Source organism: Vigna umbellata, chromosome 9, assembly GCF_029865625.1.
Source record: "Vigna umbellata cultivar VRB3 chromosome 9, Vumbellata_1.0, whole genome shotgun sequence".
Classification (NCBI taxonomy): domain Eukaryota; kingdom Viridiplantae; phylum Streptophyta; class Magnoliopsida; order Fabales; family Fabaceae; genus Vigna; species Vigna umbellata.
Genome location: NC_142173.1, coordinates 7539436 through 7563543, shown reverse-complemented (window position 1 = coordinate 7563543; position 24108 = coordinate 7539436). Strand labels below are relative to the sequence as shown.

Here is a 24108-nt window from a genome sequence, read left to right as displayed (position 1 = left end):
ATGTCCAAGAAAAGATCGAACCTCTCGCATGCAAGAGGGGTACGACAATTGCGAAATCACAAATATTTTTGTAGGATCTACCTTTATTCCCTTGCTATAAATGATATGCCCTAGAACTAAACATTCTCAAAATTGAGAACAAGGTTAGTTTCAATGCATCTTTTCAAAAAAATTTCCAAATTGTCTAAGCATGCATCAAATGGGGATCCATATACAGTAAAATCATCCATAAACACCTGTATGCAACTTTTAAGAAAGTCACTAAAAATGCTAAGCATGCACTGCTGGAAGGTATCAAGGACGTTGCATAGGCCAAAAGGCATCATCCTATAGGAAAAAGTGCCAAAGGGACAGGTGAATGTAGTCTTTTCTTGATCCTTAAGAGCAATGTGTATTTGAAAATACCCAGAAAAACCATCACAAAAGCAATAATGGGACTTACTTGCCAAGCGCTCCAGCATATGATCAATGAAGGGCAGGGGGAAGTGATCTTTCCTAGTTGATTGATTGAGCCTCCTATAATTAATGTAGACTCTCAACCTGTTTTCCATTCTTGTGGGAATCAACTCATCTCTTTCATTATTGACCATAGTTAGACCATTCTTCTTGGGCACAACATCGATCGGGCTCATCCATTGACTATCTAATATTGGGTAGATGATCCCAACTTGCAGAAGCTTGGTCACCTCCTTCTTGATAACATCCAAAATCATAGGGTTTTGCCTTCTTTGTGGCTGCCTAATTGGCTTTGCTCCATCCTCCAAAACAATTCTATGCATGCAAGTGAATGTGTTGATACTAGGTATGTCAGGAAAGGTCCAACCTATAGCCTTTTTATGTTTTCTCAGCACACTCAGCAACTTCTCCTCTTGAACAACATCAAGGGAGGTGGAAATGATCACAGGCGTCTTTTCATCATCCTCCAAGTACGCGTACTTGAGGTTATGTGGGAGCGGTTTCAGCTTAGGAGTGGGTGCTTGCAAGTCAGATTCATCTATACTTCTTGCAAAGTGGTTAATGCATTATGACTCTATCGAATTCACATGCAAAGGCAAAACACCCAACTCATCAGACTAACAATCAATATCCATCACAAATTCATCAGCATCAAGATAAAAACCAACATCAAGTTCTACATCATCAACAGATCCTGATTCAAACTCAAATTCAGATGCAATACATATATTTAGAGAAGATAGGAAAGAAGGCTCTTTATGATGCAAAGAATCAAACTCAAAAGCACTATACTTCTCAACAATATCATCTAGAATATCAATCCTAAAGATAGAATGGTCCTTAGTTGGAAACTTCATCGCATCCAGAATGTTAAAATGAACACAAATACACCAAATTCCATAGATAAAGTTCCAGCATACACATCAATTTTGGTTCCGGCAGTTTTCAAAATGGCATGCCTAAAATGATGGAAGCGGATCCATTAGAGAATCCCTCCTCCATCTCCAAAACATAAAAGACAGCAGGGAAAATCAATTCACCAACCCTAACCAAAACATCATCTATGTAACCTATTGGGTGGGCAACATTTCTATTGGCCAATTAAATGACCACACCCGTAGGTTGTAAAGGACCAAGAGACAGAGATTTATAGATTGAAAGAGGCATCACATTAATAGAGGCACCTAGATCTAGCATGGCATTCTCAAATTTACTATTCCCAATAACACAAGGAATGCTTGGGTCCGTGCACTTTTTAAGAATGTGCGAGACCGACTTACTAATGAGTGCAGATACATTTATGCCCATGTTGATTCTTTCATCTCCTTTCATTTTCCTCTTGTGTGTGCACAACTTCTTCGGGAATTCATACTTTAGTATATGTTTGATCGCATCTAGCAAAGGTATGTTCACCTCCACCTTCCTGAAGGTCTCCAAGATTTCTTTATCTATCTCTTCCATCTTTTTGCTAGGAATCACCTTCGGAGGGAATGAAAGAGGTATAGGTCGTTGTGGCAATGTAGGAGATGCACTAGTGGTGGTGGTGGAAGAAGAAAAAGGACTACTTGAAGAAGAAGAAGAACCACCCGAAGAGGAAGAAGATCCACCCGCCTCAAATGTCCTTCTTGGACTTGCCTGGTCCTCTTTTCTCTGAGATGTAGCAGGGTGAGGTTGAGGTGTAGGTGTAGGTGGAGGAGGTGGCATCGTGGGCACAACAATTTTCTTCCCAGATTTTAGGGTAATGGCACTGACATTCTTCGGATTTTGCATAGTCTGGGATGGTAACTTATCAGAATTCTGAGGCTGTGCCTGATTGAGCTACGTAGCCATCTGCCCCATCTGATTGGTCAAACTCTGCATGGAAGCTCTTGTCTCCTGGATGGAAGCTCTGGTATCCTACTGGAATTGCATATTCTGAATAGTCATCTGCCTCACTAGCTCCTCCAATGTAGGATCAGAAGAAGTAGATGATTGAGGAGTTGGTTGGCAGGTATCTCTTACTGTTGTTGCCTCTGATATTCCTAAACAGCGGGACGCACATATGGTCTACTAGGACCTACAACATTTTGGAAAGTGGTGGTTGTTGTTGTGGTTGTTGTTGCTGTTGCTGTTGTTGTTGATGTTGGGGAGCATTGGACCATCTAAGATTTGGGTGACTCCTCCACCTTGGGTTGTACCTATTGCTGGACAAGTCATAATTTTCCTGATGTAGCTGCCTATTATTGTAGATGTTTGCAGCATAAGCTTGAAGTGCATCAGGGCCAATAGGTTGCTGCCAAGAAGGACATGCATCTGCATAGTGATCACTGTGGAAGGACATATAGAACATAGTTGTGCAACAGATGCAGATGGAGGTGTTGGTCTCTTATTGATAGCCAGTTTTGTCACCAAACTCACAATAGCATCAAGCTTGCTCTCCAATTTCTTATCTATGATGATGAAGAGTGGGAAGCAACATCATGAACTCTCCTCACCACAATGGCATCATTTCTGGCGCGAAACTGCTGGGAGTTGGAAGTCATCTTCTCAATCAAGTGTCTGGCTTCAGCAGGCGCCATATCTCCAAGTGCTCCACCACTGGCAGCATCAATCATACTCCTCTCCATGTTGTTCAAGCCTTCATAAAAATACTGAAGAAGGAGTTGCTCGGATATCTGATGGTGAGGGTAGCTTGCACATAGCTTTTTAAATCTCTCCCAATACTCATACAAGCTCTCCCCACCAAGCTGCCTAATCCTAGATATGTCTCCAAAAACAACCTCTTGAGATCATCCCAGCTGGTGATGGATCTAGGCGCCAAGTAGAATAACCAATCCTTTGCCACGCGCTCTAGAGAATATGGGAACGCCTTCAAGAAGAGGTGATCTTCAAGAACATCATGAGGCTTCATCGTTGAACAAACAATGTGGAACTCCTTAAGATGCTTATGTGGGCATTCACCCACAAGGCCATGAAACTTGGCCAACAAATGGATCAGTCCAGTTTTGAGAACATATGACACATCCTCATCAGGATATTGGATGCACAAGCTTTCATAAGTGAAATCAAGTGCAGCCATTTCCCTAAGAGTCCTCTCATGAGGTGGAGGTTGGGCCATATTGTTCTCAGTAGTATGATGAAAAACAGAATCAGAGTCAAAATTATTCCAGATGCAGTAGATGTAGCAGATTCAGAATGCACAAAATATGGAATAGTGGATGTTGAAGTAGAATGTTGAGACTCTAATGGTATGGACTCAAATGGTGGGACTGACTCTAAAGACAAATTCCTAGAATGCCTAGCTAACCTATGAAAAGTCCTATCAATTTCAGGATCAAAGGGTGGTAGTTGCCTAGGATTGCCCATAGTCATACACAAAGTCAACTCTATCAGCAAAAGTCAACACAAGCAAACATAGGGGGTAGAACTACAACTATATGCAAAATTTATCAGAATGAGTTGAAATTTTGTGAGCAACACCCTACAACCATGAAATGATAGCACAAAAATGGGCAAAGCAAAACTCAAAAGGATAACTATTTCTACGAATTTAAGAAAGTTTGGAAGGATGGGAAAATTAAACTTGAAAAATAAAAAATAAATAGAAAAAGACCTCTTTTTAAAAATATGAGATTCTCCAGACGGCCTTGCACTGAAAGATGGATTCAAAAAAACTTTCTATGCAAAATTAAAAAACCATTCATTCAATTCTGATAAAAGCATCAAAACTTATCGCAGTTTGAAGTTTTAACAGTTTATGTTTTCAAAAAAAATTCTAACTTGAAACCGGGACTTCCATAACTGCTTCGATGATTTTTCTATCAAAATGTGGACCATAAGAAGTGCACACAAAAAGTTTCAAAGATAAATAACACTCCTAGGTACAAAAAAAATACTCAATTAAAATAGCAAAATCGGGTACTATTCATGCACTATTCATTGTCGCGCTCATCACAACCATTGCAAGCATCGCGTTTTCTGCAAAAACATGGCAAACGGTATCCAATTCTCCAAATATTGACTGAAAACAACATAAAAACAAAATGCACAACTTCAAACACACAAGACAGAACACAACACACTAACCTAAGACTAAACCGTTGTCCCCAACAACGACGCCAAATTTGATTGAGGTCATACCTGAATCAAATTATTGACCAATTAAATGCAGTATATTAGGAGAATGACCCTTAGGTCGTCTCTCAAGCACCAAATGTGGTTCAAGAATTAGATTGAATACGTAGTAGGGGGAATTGGACACTTTTAATAACTAACAAAGACTCGAAATTAAAACACTAACTAGAGATAGATTGGACATCAACTCAGTTACAACACTTCCAATCCTCAATTAACAATCAATTAAACAATACTCTCACCCTATTGCAACATCAATCAGCCAACTAAGCAAAGATTAAATGGGTTTTCCTAAAATCAAATTAAGCAAACGAAATGCACCTTGTTCAATCAGTTTCGCACCGATCAGATTAATTAACTAAGCGATAATTAACCCAAATTAGGCCACTAAGTATGCTCTAATCACAAGCGCACAACAAATTGAATGAAATGCAAAGTTAGTGCAACAAATTCAACAATACAATTCAGAGACCTCATGGATATTATGCAACCTCACTAATTGACTAACCCAAACAGGTTAAGCTTCCATTAAATTAATTACATAACAAAACCAAGCATAAAAAACACAAATATAACGCAAAAACCTGGACTGGAAAACGAACAACAACCTCAAAAACGAACTTCAAATGCACAAACGAAATTGACACAGTGAAAACGAAACCCAAACAGAATCAAAACTGAATTGGAACATTAAAAAACGAACCCAATAGCAAAAACAACAACCCAGAAACGAGAACCCTTATCCTAAAATGAAAATGAAAAACAAATTAGAACATTAACATAGGAAGGCAATCTGGACAAGAACGAAAATGCAATGTGCTGGAACGAAAATGCAATGTGTTGGAACGAAAATGGGAAAACAAAAATTCAGCTTAAAACATAGAACGAAAATGGCTACCAAAGGTAAAAGCTGGAACAAAATTTAAACAAGAACAAAGAAAGGAAATTGAAATCCAAAAGAAACTTCCATTAAATTGCAAAACGTAAAGTGTACCAAAGAAGCCTCTAAGGAGGAGTTGTTCTACTATTCCATAAGACTAAAAACATTTCAAAGAGAGAATGAATGTGGTATCTAGAGGCTGCCCCCATTTTAGCACTCAAGCCTAGGTCAGAATTTACAATTGGGTCTCTCCCAAAAAAATGGCAAAAAATTGCTCAATGTGCAAATCAATCCAAAAAGCCCTATAAAACGAAATTACAATTTAAATTAAATTAAAATGTTGATCTGGGGAGTGGAGAAAGATGTGGTAGACCTTTAATGTCCCAAAATATACTTCCAAAAATTCCCCTGTAATTAATAATGAAAATAATTAGCCTCAGAAAATTCAAATTAGTTAAAATCAGAATTTCTGATCAAATTAAGCACAATTAGAAAAATTGGGGAAATAATGGACAATCAAGCACAATTCCCTAATTAAATATAGTAAAATAAGCTAAGTGAAGTCAAGAAAATATTGATTCATCAATGACTCTTTCCTCCTCTTGAGATGATGTCCTTGATATTCCTGTCTTAATAAGTTCATGAGTACTCATAATCACAGAATGCCATATATCTAAGCCTATTGAATTCAAGAAAACATAATCAATTACACCTTTGCTCATGGAATGAGACATATGGGCCACTAGGATCGATTTAGCAGATTAAGAAGATAACCTAATCGATTAAAACTCGAGTAACTTTCAAAAAACCAGCACTGGTGCCAATCGTTGAAAAAGAAAGACCTTATTTCCCCACCAAGAGAGGGGTGAATTGGTTCGTATTAAAAAATATGTTCCTTTCAAAAATTTTGAAAATCTTTTACCCTTTCTTGAAACACAAGCAAATAAATATTGTAATGCAATAAAAGAGATAAGGGATAGAAAGACAAACACCAGAACTTTTATACTGATTTGGTCTCAATGCCTACATTCAGTCTCTTTCAATCAACTAGAGATTGAAAGCCACTATACTATCTAGATTGAGTTATACAGTAAGAATTATAGAGACCATCTCTTAATGCAATCTCCTCTCCAACTCCAAATCTAATATAGAAAACAAACAACACAGAAAGAACAATCCTTTGAGACACCTCTCAAAGAAACCAGAACCTCACGTTCTCTTCTTGGCCACCGACAAGAGGGAAACAACAATCCTTAGATTGCAAAATCAACACTGATCTGATTTAGAACACCTCAGAGCATGGATGATGATCAGCAAACGAAAGCACATAACAATTCCTTCAAGAATCCTTTGAATCTTCCAAACTAAACGTATCTTGGTTCTTGGAGAATGAGCACTCTTGCAAATTCTTATCTCAACTCACTTTGTCGGATATTAAAGATGAAAGATCAAAAGTTCTTTATGCAGAGAGCTATGCATCAATATATAGTTTTCACAAGTCTGACGCATCTTAATCGATTACAATATTAATGTAATCGGTTAAGAAATTACATTAAAACGGATTTAATAGAATACCAGAATTACATTAAAATGGATTTAATAGATTGCACATTTAATGTAATCAATTGCACAATTAATATAATTCTAAACAATTCAAAATATGATCGTTATGTTGGTTAAGACTTATCATGAAAACAATTTTCAGTGTGCACGAGATTCAACCGATTAAGAAAATCGTGTAATCAGTTAAGTATGACACTTAAACAAATTTGAAAAAAATTTCATCTGAAAACACATCACTGCACTCAGCAACTAGGTGTAATTAAAGGCACGAGTTTTAATCGACTATACAAATAATGTAATCGGTTAAAACTTGCAGTTTGCCACAGTTAAGCATTTTCTAATATCTGATGAATCTAACTTCTTACATAAACATTGTAATTGATTAACTCATACAGATATGCTTTTGCAAAGGGTTTCATCATTTAAAACTATAAGTATGTATACCACAAATATAAACTCATGTATAACCACAGTAAGTACGCAAACCAAACAGTTCAAGCACAAACACACGTGTAAATGCAGCTTTGCATATTAAAACGTTTCTATTGTTGTGCATGTAACTTATTGAAACATTTTTGTTGTTGTCATTATAAAAAACACACAAGGGTTTGGGTTTAGCTTTCACATAGTTCCCTCTATCAACAAGAAGATACCAAACTACTTTCAAACCGGAACCATCCTTTTCTATGTGACCACTTTCTTCACTTTTATTTTTTGGCTTGTATCGTGCTAGCTCACATTTCAAAAATTTTTTCAAACCCTCAAACTTTTTCCTGTGTAATATACAATCATTTGGACATGCATGTGTCCTTTTATACTCCATACCCATCGGGAAAAGAATTTTCTTTGCATCATAATTGCGAATGGGTAGTGTGTTTCCATTTGGCAGATTTTCATTCAACAACGACAACAATTCTCTAAAACTCATATCGATTCATTCATTGGTCACCTTCAAATTCATGAGCCTTAACACTGTTGATAATCATGTGAACTTAGTTGACCCAACATACAAAGGAGTTTCTACATTAGTGGACATCATCTTATACATTTGCGCTTGGGCAAAAGCTTATACGCCAACATCATGGATCACTTCCTCTATTTTCTCTTCTTCCGGTTTCCATGGTGGAATTAAATACATGTTATGGAGATAATTAGGGAGACTGTTGGAAAGTCTATTAATTTGTCGTGTCATGTCCATGTTGTATAATATCGAAGGAAACCATCACAAATAAGATGTTCCCTAATTTTGGTTGCATTCAACTTTTTGTCATCCAAACAGTTGAAACAAGGACATCTAAAGTTCACTTCATCATCACTTTTACCCTAATTAAGTTGCACAAATTGTATAAATTCTTCTACTTCTCTCTCGTACTCAACACTGATGTGTGGTGAATTAATCCAATCTTGATCCATATGTATATATACTAAAATTGTTTACACAATTTCAATAATCTTAATGATCACTTTGATCGCTTTTGCATTCAAGGTTCGACCTTGTCCCATTCAAAAGAGATTCACTTTCTTTAGTTTATTGAACATACAAATTTTAAACAACATATCTCATTTTCACGAAATTTTGTCAACATTTCGCATTGTTCTTTAGGTTACACTAAATGAAAGTGACTAAAAACCACAGTCCCAAATATGCACCCAAAGATCAATATAAAACATAGATGCAAAATATTCATGAATTTTAAGACATGTATATTAAAATTTATATGCATTAATAATTATGAAAAGTGATTACTCTTCTTAAATTGTTCAACTAGAAAATTCAAGATTCAATACTATAAATTATAATTATTGTCTCCTCTTATATTCATTTTTAAAACATACATTTCTTCAACAAACTTAGATACAATAAATAATTTTTATATTGAATCTTAAACAGGAAACTAAGGCTAATTCAATACAATAATATACTTTAGCATATAATTAATCGCATAACAAACATACAAAAGTTGAATAACCTATTGTAACATTACATAAAATTATATAAAGAAGATTTAATTAGAATTGTGTAATTAAGTTTTAGGTTTGATATAAATTTGGATATTCTCAATTGAATCTTTGAAAATTTGTTTTGAATTAGGCTCCCAAAATTTTTGTTATATTTTCAATTGAAAATATTCTCATTTAAATTTTTTTCATTAATTGAATGATGTAATCGTTTATATATCTCGTTGTTTTGCTTTTTTAATTTTTACATATAAAAAAATATAAAATTCTGTGATTAATAAAACAATATTGTCATTGCTGTAAAATGAGGGACTTTGTGATTTTAAAACAATACTAGTATCATTCATTTAATGAAAAATTTAAATGATATGAACTTAATTTTGTAAAGTATGTAAATTTTGACTACACAATAAATAATTTAACGGAAATTCAATTAAAATTATACATAATTATTATAAACTTAAAACTTAATTAAATCTAGGTTTAAACCCTCCCTTGGTCCTCATTTTTGTATGAAAATCTCAGTTCGGTCCTCATTTTTTCATCTGTCTCAATTGGGTCATATTTTTTGTAAAAATGAACTCATTATACCCTAACCGTTAACTGGTCTCAGACCACGTTAAATTAAGGCCACGTGGTGCAAAGAGAATGTGCTGACGTGTGCTCCTCATTTACGTGGAGTGTTTTGATTAAAGGAAATAAAATCCCTAAAGTGAATATCCCTAAAGTCACATCACCATATTTTGTCTTCAATTTTTTATACTAATTATACGTTTTTTTAATGAAATTCATACAAAAATAATATAGATAAATAATTAACTATTGTATATCAATGGATTAAGCAAACTTTTTAAGTATATGTTTTCTTTTTAATTTTCTGAACTTTCCTTTAAAAATAAATTTATATAAATAAAAAATATATAAAATATTGTAATTGACTATAATAATATTATTTTATCATAAGACAAAACATCACATCTTATATATTAAAAGATATATTTTAGTATTTTTAATATAATATTGTTAAATTATTTTATTTTATAGAACTTAATCCTAAATCATATGTTGGATAAAAAAAACTTAATAAAAGTAAAAGTAATTTTATTAAAAAGTTTATATGATTAAATATTTATAAAATCTTAAAATCCTATCTATTACAGTTAATTTATGATTTTTTTATATGTTGATTATTTTATTTTAATAATATTAAAAAATATATTAAGATAATATATTAATTTAATTTTAATCATATTTGAATTAAATTATTTTAAATTTAGTTTTTTATTTTTAAATTTTTTATAAAATTATGTGTATTTTAATTGAATATTAATATACAAAATTTTTTATATTATATCAAATTATTATATAAAAATAGTAACTTATTTAATATTTTTTTAGATGGAGAGAAAATATTTCTTTTTAAACTAAAATATTTTTATTATATTTTAGATTTTATAACTAAAAATAAGTCTTATATATAATTTTTTAAATTTTTTGTCAAAATAAATTCATGAAAACATTTAAACACAAAGAAAATTAAAAAAAATGTATTTTTACAATTCTATCCAAATATAAATAATTTTTAGACTTATAAAAGATAACTTATTTTAATATTTTTTTAAAATTATTTTATTTTTAAATTTAAATAAATTCAACATATATATTATATTTTTAACTTTTTAAAGTAATAAAATTATATATCTAATGATTACAATAAAAAATTATTTTAAATAGTTTTTTATAAAAATTAATATTTATGTATTTATATTTAAAGAAAAAAGATAATATTAAAATATTATGTAAAACTTGAAAATAAAAATATTAAATAAAAATTATCAAATAAATAAAATAAATAATTAAAAATAAACTAATTTAATTATGAAGAATAACTCTATTCTAACCCACGGTGTAGGTGGTGAAACTTAAAAAAAAGTTTTTTATAAAGTAAATAAAAAATAAATAAAACTTGGTTTTAAAAATATTAAATAAAGGGAAGTAAATAATGTCACATCACCACTGTTTATTTAATCAAAACACTCCACGTAAATGACACACATAAGCATATTCTTTCTGCCTTAATTTAACGCGGTCTGAGACCAGTTAACGGTTAGAGTAAAATGTGTTCATTTTTACAAAAAGTATAATCCAATCGAGACAGATGAAAAAATGAGAATCGAACTGAGATTTTCATACAATGAGGATTAAGGGAGGATTTAAATCTTAAATCTATTATAAATAACGAAACAAAATGGATTATATTTTCTTTCAATTATTTCTTGAATGATTTGCGGGAGATAAGAAAATGTTTAGAATTATATAAAAACATGTGTGTGTGTCTATATATATATATATATATATATATATATATATTTTATGAAATTTTTTTAGAGGAAAATCACTTTGGAGATCAGGTTGACGAGTTAAGGATTTGAAAATAGAAAAGATTTTAAATAATATCATGATTTACACATAATAAATTTTTTTTTTTATAATAGGTTTCAATCTTCCTCTTCAGAATTGCATAGTTTTTTTTAGAAGTTTGTTTTCTATTTTTGAACATCGATTTAATTTGGTTCTTTATAATTTCTGTTTTTTTTTATAAATATTTATGTAATCACAAATTATAAATATATTTTATCAAAATAAATAATAGTTTATAGCATGAGTTTAAAATAAAAAATTAAATGTAAAATAAGAAATATAAAATGAGTGTAAAATTTATTAAAAAATATAAAATTATCACATTTTAATAAACTCGAATAAGATTATTTGTCAAGTTGATTGCATTTGTATTATCACATTTTAAAGGTATGTGATATAAGTAAATACCATAATCCTTTAAGTGACTTTTAATCCAAAGAGATTAAGCACAACAGCTTCCAGCTGCAATATATTCGGCTTTAGTGGCGGATAACGCTACACAAGCTTGTTTCTTTAAATGTAGATCAATGAGTATCCAAGTAAATGACAAGTACCACTGGTGCTTTTTTTATCAAGCTTACAGCCACCAAAATCATAGTCATTGTATCCTTGTAAGGATATATTAGTACCCCTAGGGTACCATAAGCTTAATGTTTTAGTACCTTTAAAATATTTCATAATTCCCACACATTGTTCTTCTTGAATTGGTTCAATTCTTCTTGCATTGCCAAGAACTAATTTTCATCTTTTAACGCGTCATTAGCATTCTTTGGTTTTATTTGGGATACAAAGGCCACATTCATGCAAACTTGATTTAGTTGTCTTCTTGTCGATACACCCTTTGTAATGTCACCTATAATGTTACTCTTTGACACATCTTTAGGAACTGTCCAATCCTTGAGAGCTTCTGCACTAGTTTTTGTTTCTATATATGATAGCATGGTTTTGAGCTTCTTGAGTGTCTTCAACATCTAGTTCCTTACCTGCATCAAATTCCCCTTATGCACTCTTGGTCGTAATGTGTCAATCATACAATCAGAATTTTCATCAAAAGCAACATGTATAGATTCCAAAACAGATAAAGTGCATTTGTTATGAACTCTATATGCTTTGCTAGTCAATGAATAGCCTAGAAAGATTGCTTCATCAGTTGTAGAATCAAACTTACCAAGGTTGTTTCTACCATTATTCTATACAAAGCATTTGCAACCAAAAACCCTTAAGTGAGTAATGTTAGGTTTTCTACCTTTGAATAGTTCATAAAGGGTAAGCTTAAGCATAGGTCTAATGATAGTGATAGTCAGCACATAGCAAGTTGTGCTAACAACATCATCCCAAAAGTGTTTAAGCAGTGATCTTTCATTCAACATTGTCCTAGCAAGTTCTTCTAAAGCTTTATTTTTTCTCTCAAATATACACCATTTTGTTGTGGTGTTCTTGGTGTAGAGAAATTGTGTGATATTCCTTGTTCATCACAAAAGTTCTTAAAGTTTTCATTCTGAAAGTCTCTTCTGTGATCACTTCTAATAACCTTTATCCTAAGCTCTTTTTTGTTTTGAATAATATAAGCAAATTTCTTAAAGATTCTAAAGGTATCACTCTTAGATGCAAGAAAGAAAGTCCAAGTGAACCTAGAGTAGACATCAACAATAACAAGACCTTAAAGATTTCCTCCTGGACTTTTGATTCTTGAAGGGCCAAACAGATCCATGTGTAACAGTTCAAGAGGTCTAGTAGATATCACATGTTTGGATTTAAAAGAGGTTCTAGTTTGTTTCCTTTTTTGACAAGCATCACAAAGTCTATCAGATTCAAAATTTATGTTTGGCAATCCTAGTACAAAACCCATAAATGCAAGTTTATTCAATTGAGGCATGTGAATGTGTTCAAGTCTTATGTGTCACAACCAAGGCTCATCTTCCTTAGACAACAAACATATAAAAGATTTGAAAGATGTCTTTTTGAAATCAATCATATATATATATATATATATATATATATATATATATATATATATATATTGTTATATCTCTTTCCTACTAGCACAAGTTCATGACAAATTAAGCAATGATTTTATTCAAAAGTAACCTTTAACCCTGGATCACATAATTGGCTAATGTTAAGCAAGTTATGCTTGAGACCACTCAACAAGTAAGACATTTTCAATGATGTATGAGGAGACGGTTTGTATTTCACCGATACCAACAATTTTACCCTTATTATTGTCCCCATATGTGACGTGCCCACTTGTTTTGTGAGACAAGTTGTTAAACCTTGAAGGATCTCGAGTCATGTGTCTAGAACATCCATTGTCTAGATACTACATGGTCTCTTTTCCATATTTCTCTTCATTGTTTTCAGCTTGGGCATATGTGGCCATCATGCTTAAACCTGTTTGCTATTTAGGGTGCTTGTTGAATTCACTTGTGCCTTCATTTTCTTCTTACAGAACTTGATTTCTAGAGTGTTTTTTACTCCTTGTAAAATTCAAGTTAGTTTTTCTTTTGCATGTCAAAAATTTAGAAAACCTTTCTGCCATCATATTTGTCTCTTCATTTTTTGAACTTTCTACAGATTCTATAGCAGTTTCAGTACTACACTTGAAGATGTTGATGTATATTTTCTCCTCTTTATTTTGCTTTCTTGATCTATAGAACTCTTTGACTTTGACATTCTCAATTCTTTCCTTGATTGGTTCATGGGGACTGTTGATCACAACATCTCATACAACTTTACCTTTTAAATTCAAGAAACCATTATTTTATCATCAATTACACCTTTGCCCATAGTCTGAGATATATTAGCCATCAGGATCACTTTAATCGATTAAGCTATGAAGGTAATCGATTAAAATTCGAGTAATTTTCAAATTCAACTCTGGTGCCAATTGTAAGAAAAGAAATGGCTTATATCTCAAGCCAATAGAGGGTGAATTGGATTAAGCCTTTAAAATTAGTCTTTTCAAAATCTTTGTGAAATCTTTGGCTTTCTTGAAATCAACCATAAAAGAGAAAGAGAAAAGAGAAAGATTAACACATATGATCTATACTGGTTTGGCTAATCCCAAGCCTACATCCAGTCCTCCTTCAACAACCTTAATTGAAAGGATTCCACTAAAAATTGATTGAGTTTATATACAGAGATACCCCTCTCAATGCACTTCTCTCCACACTCAAAATCAATATAGCAATACAAGAGATTAATAACCTCACTCTCTTACAACACTTAAGAACACTCACAGCTCTCAACACACCTATCAAACCCACATAGGTACGCAAATACATATTGTCTATGATGATTAATATGATCTTCAAGTCACACTCCCCTTGGTGTAGATAAGATCAGAACAACTTTAGCCTACTTTTCTTGAAAGAATCTTGATGTATAAGCAACCAATGTAGCCTTGATTCTCCAAAATCTCTTCTTGAACGTTCCTGTATTCAAAACTCAATGTAAACGTTAGTATTTGAAAATGATAGCAATTGATTATTTTGAAACAGAACTCAAGTCCCATATATATAGAATTTTTTAAATCCTGACGTATTATAATCGATTAATGTTTTTATGTAATCCGTTAAGCTTTTGCTTTTGTTTTAACAGATTATCTTGATCATGTAATCAATTATTTAATCACATAAGCCAGTTATAAATTCAAATGACAGTTATAAACATATCATGCTATTAAATGAACTGGATTAATCAAAGTAAATTGTTTTAATTCATTAGACAACGTATGTAATAGATTAATCCTATATTTAAGCAAATTTTAATCCAATTCCCATTCTAAACAGATTAACCCACTTATGAAATAGATCATGGCATTGCTTTTTGTTATAATTGATTAGATAACTTATGTAACCGATTACTACAAAGCAATTTGTTCTTGTTAAGCATACAAAGTGATATGGTGAAATCTAACATATTATATACAATGTTAAATCAATTATTTCATCCAGAAATGAGATATTCAATATGTTTTAAGCATGATTCATTTACCAATAATGAATTCATATATCAAGCACAAATAAGATACAAATAAAGCAATTGATATTGTCATTTGTTGTGCAAGAAACCATAAAATCATTCTTTTGTTCATCATCAAAAACCAAGATATATATAAGAAAGTTAAAGCTCCCCCTATGAACAATGTACATTTAAATTTATATGCATTAATAAATTATGAAAAAGTGATTACTCTTCTTAAGTTGTCCAACCAGAAAATTCAAGATTCAATACTATAAATTATAATTATTTTCTCCTCTTCTATTCATTTTTAAAACATACATTTCATCAACAAACTTGGAGACATTAAATAATTTTGTATTGAATATCAAAGAGGAAACTAAGGCTAATTCAATACAATAATATATTTTAGCATATAATTAATCACATATCAAACATTCAAAAATTGAATAACCTACTACAACATTATATATGCTCATATTAAAAAATAAATTTAAGACAAAAAATAGGAATTTAGGAATGAAAAAGACGGACAACAATGGAGAATAGTGCAACTACTCACGTTTCGGAATGTACCAAAAGCCCACCACAAAAAGAAAATTACCTGGACATAAATGCAAAAAGCATATTAGTCTTAAGAACCAAAAGTAACTCAAAAACGCCAAAAAAAAAAGTAAAAAACAAAGGAACCAAAGCTCATTTTGGAGAAACGAATGAAGGAATGAAAGACCACTAAGCAAAGGTTCAGACCACGTTAATGAAGGCAATGCCGACGTCGTTGGAGACAATGACCACGACGTTCGAAGTCAAGGGAGCAATATTAGTAGAGATGAGGGCTTCGAGAGCAACAAAGAAAAAGCAAAAAGAAATTATAAAGGGTTTTGTGAATTTGCACTTTTTTTTACCACTTGCAAAAACATATTGTCTCAGTTATTTTAATAATCGAAGCAATATGTAGTCTATGACATGAGTTATACTAAGAACTGATGCCAAAAGTATCATAAAATATTTAAAAATAAAAGTTTTGGAGCCATTTCTGACTTTTGGCTCATACCTTTAGCCTCAATCCTTTGTGAAACCGAAGAAAGAGGAATATATGGCACCGTTTCTCTGAATAACCAAAGCCATAGGAGCTCTTCAAAATTTGAAAAGTCTGATGTTCCTTCTACTGGGTGCAAAGTCAAGACCTTTTATGGCAACAATTTTGCAAAAAATCAAGACCATAAAACAATTTAGAATCTGAAAAGTTTAACATATCTCTTTGCAGGAGGAATGTAAGGATTCTATAGCCTCAATTTTTAGAAGAACTGAAGCCATAAATCCTTATTAGTATATATTAAGTTGAAAAGTTTAAACTTATACTTATGTGATTCACCTTTAGGTTTCGGTCGTTTATTAATCAATGTCAAAACGGTCGTTTATTAATCAATGTCAAAAAAGAATATAACTTTAATTTTTTTTTAATAGAGGCTTATATGTTCGCAAAAATTACAAAAATCTATATTTTGTAATAGTGGTGGGACAATGATAGAAATCTCCTAAACTTTGGTTTCATCGTCTTTCCATGTCTGCCAACAGCTACAAAATTAGCGATGACAAAGCGACATTGGATGTTGATTGTAATGAACAGATTCACATTCCTCCGATAGACCTTGTGTGAATTAAAATGCAAGATAAATAATCTATTGAGACTTCACTATTCATTTGATAATTCACTTTTAAAGTAATATGATCATTAAAAAAATAATTTTTATTTGTAAAGCGAAAGAGGTAATATGTATAATACAATGACTGATTTTATTCTGTTGAAATTCTTTAATATTGATACTTGGTGGGATAAATTTTCATCTACTATTCAATTTATCTGAAAACCTCCAATGATTAATTGATCAAAGTTAATACCGATAACGTTATTAGGGGATGTCCAGGAACCGCAGTCTGTGTTGATATATTCAGAGATAGAAGAGGAAAGTATATCAATAGTTTCTCATTTTGTTAGTCCCTAATTTTATTTATGTTGAGTTTATATATGGTCATATGATAGATGTACTCAAATGTGTTTGAAATGTTAATTTTAGAATATGATTCTTTTTTTTTTAACTTTTTTTTTCTTTCAAATATTTCTTGAATGATTCGCGGGAGATAAGAAAATGTTTAGAAATTATATAAAAACATGATATATAGAGTTTATGACATTTTTTTAGAGGAAAATCACTTTGGAGATAAGTTTGACAAGTTAAGGATTTGAAAATAGAAAAAATTTTAAATAATATCATGTTTTACACATAATAAATTTAGATTGTTTTTATAATAGGTTTCAATCTTCCTCTTCAGAATTGCACAGTTTTTTTTAGAAGTTTGTTTCTATTTTTGAACATCGGTTTAATTTGGTTCTTTATAATTTGTTTTTTTTTAATAAATATTTCTGTAATAAAAAATTATAAATATATTTTATCAAAATAAATAATAATTTATAATGAGTTTAAAAAAAATTAAATGTAAAATAATAAATATAAATGAGTGTAATATATATATATATATATATATAACAAGATTTCATTAGAATTGCGTAATTAAGTTTTAGGTTTGATACAAATTCGGATATTCTCAATTGAATCTTTGAAAATTTTGTTTTGAGTATTAGGCTCCCAAAATTTTTCTTATATTTTCAATTGAAAATCTTCTCATTTAAATTTTTTTTTCATTAATTGAATGATGCAATTGTTTATATATCTCGTCGTTTTGCTTTTTTATTTTTTACATATTAAAAAATAGAAAATTCTGTGATTAATAAAATAATATTGTCGTTGATGTAAAATGAGGGACTTTGTGATTTTAAAACAATACTAGTATCATTCATTTAATGAAAAATTTAAATGATATGAACTTAATTTTGTAAAGTATGTAAATTTTGACTACATAATAAATAATTTAACGGAAATTCAATTAAGATTATACATAATTACTATAAACTTGAAACTTAATTAAATGTATTATAAATAACAAAACAAGCATTGAATATAATGGATTAAAAGAAAAAGGATAGTAAATAAACAAAAAGTAATGAAAACTAGATGTCATGAGGATTACGAAACACTGTCTAAATAATAATTAATTTTAGACATTTAATTTATTTAATCATTATAGTAAAGACTAATTTATATATCAATTTATAAATTAAAAATTATTAATATTTAAAATAGTTGTCATTATTATTATTTTGTCTGTTCTCTAACAGTGGAACATGTCTAGATTTTGTAAAATATGAGTATTATTTGTGACATTTAATGGGCAGTTGAAGAAGGTATATGGCAAAGAAGAAGAGGTGAATTGAGATAATATTCACGTGGGGGTCTGATTCTAGGGTTAGACTTGGAAGGATAGTGAGTCCCATGGCTAAGCTACACCCGTCCTACCTGTGGAAGGGACAAATTTAATGCTCTTCCTGTTAGCTTTCTTACCTTTTTCTTCCTCTTCTTCAACTTTGCTACAGCCACTCTCCTGGGACCCATTCAAACTTCAAAGTCTATCACTCTTTTCCCTCACCCGGGGCCATTGTCCTCTTCTCAAGATTTTCCCGCAGCAAAATAATTGCGGTGCTACTGATGCAGATTTATGCCACCCCCATACCACAAAAGTACAAATTGCAGAAAATGTGACCTTTGGGAGAAAATAAATTGTGTTCAACATTGGCATGGCAATCAAATCACAGTATTCAATGCTTCGAAGAAGGAAATACATGTCACGTTGTCTGTTTCATAACTTCCTCTATATGTTTGTATCAACATTTGCTTTTTGGTCTTTCATACTTATTTAACATGGAAATATCTTGACACATTTATAACTTTAGTGATTCTACGTAACATAATTCAATCATAAGTTATCAGTTTTTTGTATTTATGCATGATCCTTATCTTATAAGTGAAATTTTAAAATTAACTTTAATCTTATAAAATTAAGTTAAATATTATAATTAGTTTATTTTTAGTTAATATAATATTTTCAATACATTTCCTTTTATATATTATATATAATTAAATATTAATTAATGAGTAGTTGAATTATGGTATTTATGATTAAGAATTGGACCTTAAATCTAATTTAACTTTATAAAATTAATTTTTAAATCAAGGTTTGTATTTATTTATATATTATATAAAACGAATAAAACTTTCAACATTTTAAAACATTAATAATTGATTTTGAGTAAAAAAATATTTAGGTTGAAAAGATAAATGCAATAAATCACGATGTGAATCTAAATGTTGGTCAGATATAGAAGAATATAATATTAAATCTCTGAAATCATAGAGAAAGAATAATTATGCAGTTATATTATTTTTTAGAAAAGAAGACAGTTTATGCGAGTTATTAAGAAAGTTTTGTTCGGGGGATAAATATCATAAAATATCATTTCCCATATTGTTATTGCACTTGAAAATGTTAAGATATAAGAAATACAAGAGTTACAGACATGTTTTAAGATTTTTTAATCGAAGTGGTGTGATGTTTTACATGGAGAGAAGTCATATATAAGAAATATTGTCCATCTTCCTTGTCTAAAGAATTGGTTTCCTAATGAAAAGTAGATCCAAAAACATCCTTATTGTTGTTGAAAAGAAGAAGCATATAAAGATGCAACCCAGAGAACAACTAAAGGGTAATTTTTGTGATGAAACGTTTGACGGAATATGCTTCCCACACTGATTGATGCACACACATCGTTGTGAATGTTTAGCATTCAGCAGAGTGATGGGGGCAGAGGCAGCAATGCAGAGAGCATGATGATCGATGCTGCTACGTACGTACGCAGTTTTGGGCTACATATGCAGCCAAGTGAAGGGCCCTAATTGGGTGGAAGGATGACAATGATGATGATGATGAAATTAGAAAGGTACAACAAATTTGAAATGGGGTGTGTGATGTCTGCATGATTGGTGAGGCAATGAGTATATACTGGTTTTGAGGGAGCTTTGTTTGCGAGCATCCGTTAGGGACAGAAAAAAGGAGCAGACTTCACCTGCTGCTTGTGCATCAAAATGGCATGGCACGCCTTGTACCATACCCAACCCTAGCTTTTGGACTTACTCACCACTATTTAGCTCTTATATGTTGCTGCTTTCTGGTCATTTTGTGCCTCCAAATCATTATGAAATAAAAAGGTAAAGAATATCGTTCGAGTGCTATAGTCCAATGGCATAAAGCTTCACTTTGGAAGTTTTATCAACAAGAACGAATCATGGATATCTCTCGGTCAAAGGGAATCATTGGTGAATTTTTTTTTTTTAATTGACAATGTGTTGTTAACATTTGTTAACAAGAAGGTTCAACTCACAATCTTTCTTATCCTTCCTTCCAACTTTACTACTAATTTAATTTTATCTATATTTTTTTTTAACTATAGAAATTCTTCTTGGTGAAAATACATGTTTCTAGCATTTTTTTTTTGAAGAATATATTTTGACCTTATGTTATAAAGTGAATGGATATAAATGTAAAAGTGTATGTTTTTTTTTGGCTCTCAACAACAAACTCCAAGATTTTCATAAATAATTTATGCTCTGTGTTGTGCTTGCATGAGAAGATTTATGAAATTTGCTTATTTATTAGAATAGATTCTAAACATGATTTGTATTCGCATGAAACGATTTTGAGGCGATTTGTAGAAACAAATTTGTGAGATAACATCGAAATCTCATATCTTTAAAAAAAAAATGTGATAATTTCTCAAATTTTCACTCTTTTATGTGTTTATTAGAAGTTTAGGACAGTCTATTTTTATCTTTAATTGTGTAGAATTAGGTTAGTTTTAGAATTTTTCTTTAACTTTGTAGTTTTGTAAAACTGTAGTTAAAAATAGATATTTATGAGTATTTTTAGTCTTTTTAGAGAATTAGAAAATTAAATCTTTTTTTGAATTTTTTTAATAAAAACCTTTTTCTTTATTTTGCTTTTAATTTGTTTTTAATTGCTGAAATATCTTTCTTTTATTTTCTGATGGCCCTAATTCATAATTGATTCTAATTGCATGGTCCTTGGATCATTGGGCTTGAATTTGGTCAACTGGGCTGGTTGAAGCTGCCTTTGCTTGAGGGGTTCGTTTGCGCACAAGGCATTTGGCAAAAAAAGCACTCCCTCGAGCTAAGGTTTGTGCGAGAGAATGCAAAGAAGAGAAGAGCCATGGCTCGTGTGTCGCTGCCCTGAGGAGAATGAAGATGAATCAGAGGCGCCACACGTGCAGAGGAGCGTGAATTGGCGATGAAAATGATCGGAGGGCCTAGAGAAGAGCTTGGAGCAAAAGATGAAGGGACCATTAGATGAGAAGAAAAAGCAATGAAGGTTCCTTTTCCTTTATTTTCTTTTTCGTTTAACTCCTTTAGTTGTTCCTATTTTTGTGGTTTTTTTCCAGTTTGATACCCGTTTTATTAGAATCCCCAATTTAGTTCTAAAAAATGCTAATTTGAGTCAATTGGGCCCCTACCGTTAAATTGGCTAAACGTTAAGTTTTTTATGAATTAGGACATTGACGTGGCCAGTTTTTAAACGTGACATTCACATAGCTCTGTACATAGAATTTAAGAATATTTAACATTTTAAAATTAGGGATTTCTGTAGAGTAAAATGTAATCAGGAATTAGGGTTCATTGAAATTTAATTAGGGATTTCTAGAGCGTAAAATGTAACCAGGAATTAGGGTTCATTGAAATTGAAATTAGGGTTTTTTGCCCCTAATTCCTAATCACATTGGGGTTTCCTCAAGCGTGAAGCTTGCGAGAACGTGATGGAGCACTACAAAAATTATTAATATTACCGACGGATTTTTATCGACGGATAAATTTCCGTCGGTAAATTTTCATTACCGACGGCTTTACCGACGGATTCTAAATTTTATTTACCGACGGCCAAAAGCCTTCGGTAAATCCGTCGGTAACTGACATACACATTACCGATGGACATTTTCCATCGGTAAATCCGTCGGTAATGTCAATGTCAATTACCGACGGATTTACCGAAGGCTTTTGACCGTCGGTAAAAAAAGCGGGAATTTTCCCGCCCATTATTTCACTTACCGACATTACCGACGGATTTACCGATGGAAAATGTCCATCGGTAAAAAGAGCGGGAATTATCCAAATTTAAGACATGTTAACATGAACGCTAGGAGTCTTAAAGGATTTACATATAGGACAAATGTGGACCGTAGATCCACATACAGTACACAAACACAGGTGCCGGCACGACAAAATCAGTACGCACGACTCTTCTTTCCCACAGTTCCTGCAAAACCTTCCATTACTCTCACCCATCATCCTTTCCCGGCAACTACCGTCCTTCTTATCCTTCACACTTGCGCACCCCGTTCTTATCGTGCGCCATTCAACCTCTTTCTTTTCTTCACCGTCCTCGTCGGTGCTTCCACAGCAAGACTGAGCATCGTCCATCAAAGCTGCGGCATCACCATCGTCCACCATTCCGCGTTGCGTCAACACTTGTTCTAGATTTAGCCGTAAAGCATTCGCCGTAGCTTCGTTCGTTTGAGCCAAGTCACGCCAAATCTGATTTTCCATGCACAGAGACTTCACTTTCTCTTCCAACGCCCAATTAAGCTTTCCGATTTTCTCTATTTCCTCCTCTTTCGTCTTCAATTTCTTTATCACGCCTGCCTCAATCGCGTCGATTATCCTTTTCGCTTGCCGCTTTCGCTTCTGATCAATTTCTATTCTCACCTTTTCCATCTGAAGACATTACACATCATACATCAAAATCGGTATTTCAAATTCAAGCAGGGATAAACGGAAACATCGCAAAATCAGTATTTCAAATTCAAGCCCAGACACATGGAGTTAATCGGAAACAGAAACATGAAATCATGATGAAGAAATGAAACATACTCTTTACACAGCGACGAAGGAAGAGGAAGAAGATGAACCAGGTCGCGACATTTACCGACGGATTTACCGAAGGCCCAGATCCTTCGGTAATTACCGAAGGCTTTACCGACGGCCAAAAGCCTTCGGTAATTACCGACGGACGAAAAATCCGTCAGTAAAGTTTACCGACAACGTTTTTACCAACGGTATTTTAGCCGTCGGTAAGCCGTCGGTAAATGATAATTACCGACGGATTTTATACATTACCGACGAATTATGACCGTCGGTAATCTCAATCATTTTTGTAGTGGAGGTGCGAGGTTGATGGCAGCGCTAAGTGCTTGTGCGTCGCGAATCTGGTTGATGAGGCAATGGCCGGCGAGAGACTAGTTCTAAGATGAAGGGAACCGCGACTAATGTTCTGGCTTGAAGGAGATTGGCCTTCTGATTTGGTTTGCAGGTGGACGAAATGGAGGTGGCCATGGAGGTTGGTTGTTGCGCGAGGAAGATAATTGCTCGTGGCGGCTTGCGGCTTTCGAATGTTGGCTGTGGAGGTGCTCACAGTTGTGTGATGCGAGCTTGCGTTTCTATTTATGACTCTCCTTGCAGGTTCTCGAAGAAGGCTGAAGGAAGATGGTGTTCGCGATAGAGGTCTGTCGCGGCGATTTCGAAGGCTGTTGGGTGGTCTCTACGGCAGCTGCGGCGACATTGACGATGAAGATGAACAACGATGGTGCCGGCGTGGTAGTGTGGCGTGGATTAGGGTTAAGTGGTGGCTTTGGGTGGTTTGGCGAGATGAGCATGGGGTTGGCCATGGCGGCGAGGATGGTTGGCGGCAAGACTAAGGCGGTGCCGCCGCAACATATATGACAGTATAGCTTT

General features: G+C 32.5%; 1 pseudogene; it reads right to left on the bottom strand.

The window, feature by feature from the left end:
• Window positions 1–22486: 22486 nt before the first annotated feature.
• On the bottom strand, window positions 22487–23091 carry LOC148192448 (putative BOI-related E3 ubiquitin-protein ligase 3 pseudogene; annotated as a pseudogene).
• Window positions 23092–24108: the final 1017 nt, after the last annotated feature.